We start from the raw sequence: 1,342 nt of genomic DNA on the forward strand, positions 1-1,342 counted from the left end.
AGAGATACTGGCCTGTGATGGCTTCTCCCATCCAGGTAGAGTTTCTGAATATTCCGATTTAATGAGTCTTACGTCGTCGTTATGATCTACTGTCTAAGAAATAGTTCTTTTCTTCAGAAGTTACAGTCAAACTCAGTCTTTGCCGCAAGGCGTCGTTTCGCTCTGAGATTCTACATACAGACACACTCAGAGCATAAACCGCTCAGACGACTAAAACTTTTATATTAGCGCTCTCGGCTGGTTCCCTTTTAGTATGTAACAGTGTTAGGATACCATAAAACTGGGCCACTTTGTAATGTTTCAAGCAATTTTTGTAACAAATACGAAGGAATGATGATTAAATGGACACCCTAGCTGCAAACAGGCGTTGATGTACTTCATTGGAGACATGTTGAAAATGCGTGCCCCGACCGGGACTCGAACCCGGGATCTCCTGCTTACATGGCAGACGCTCTATCCATCTTTTTTTTTTTTTTTTTTTTTTTCATTTTGTTCGATATAGTTCGTTGCGTGTGGTCTGGGCGGACGTCACAAGACATCCGTTAAAGTTGATCGTTGAATCCTTGACTCAGTTTTTTTATTACAGAGAGCACACAGGCCTCTGACCGAACACGCTGAGCTACCGTGCCGGCTAACCATCTGAGCCACCGCGGGCACAGAGGATAGTGCGTCTGCAGGGACTTACCCCTTGCACGCTCTCCGTGAGACCCACATTCGCAACATGTCCACACCACTACATTCGTAGTGTGCCTAATAGATGTTTGCCCATCATACTCATTACTCGTGGCAGATTAATCTACCAAGTCCCGTACGAGTTCGGGCATAGCGTGTGCATTCGCACAAGAAGGTCAATGGCCGGGAAGCCATATTTTAACTATATATGACGGTAGTATCTGTTCCCGAAAGAACAGTTACAGTGGATGACCATGCAGCTTTGCTAGAAATGAAATGATAATTAAATGGACACTCTAGCTGCAAACATGCGTTGATGTACTTCACTGGAGACATGTTGAAAATGTGCGCCCCGACCGGGACTCGAACCCGGGATCTCCTGCTTACGTGGCAGACGCTTTATCCATCTGAGCCACCGCGGGCACAGAGTATAGTGCGTCTGCAGGGACTTATCCCTTGCACGCTCCCCATGAGGTCCACATTCGCAACATGTCCACACCACTACATTCGTAGTGCGCCTAATAGCTGTTTGCCCATCATACTCATTACTCGTGGCAGATTAATCTACCAAGTCCCATACGAGTTCGGGCATAGCGTGTGCGTTCGCACAAGAAGGTCAATGGCCGGGAAGCCATATTTTAACTATATATGACGGTAGTATCTGTTCCCG

The 1,342-nt window shown here is 46.6% G+C and overlaps 1 non-coding gene across 1 annotated transcript; it reads right to left on the minus strand.

Annotated features, from left to right (window-relative positions):
- Positions 1 to 1,020: 1,020 nt before the first annotated feature.
- Positions 1,021 to 1,095, minus strand: Trnat-cgu. The gene has a single exon. It is a non-coding gene; the product is annotated as a tRNA-Thr (tRNA).
- Positions 1,096 to 1,342: the final 247 nt, after the last annotated feature.

The sequence above is a fragment of the Schistocerca piceifrons genome, chromosome 7 (genome assembly GCF_021461385.2).
Source record: "Schistocerca piceifrons isolate TAMUIC-IGC-003096 chromosome 7, iqSchPice1.1, whole genome shotgun sequence".
Taxonomy (NCBI): domain Eukaryota; kingdom Metazoa; phylum Arthropoda; class Insecta; order Orthoptera; family Acrididae; genus Schistocerca; species Schistocerca piceifrons.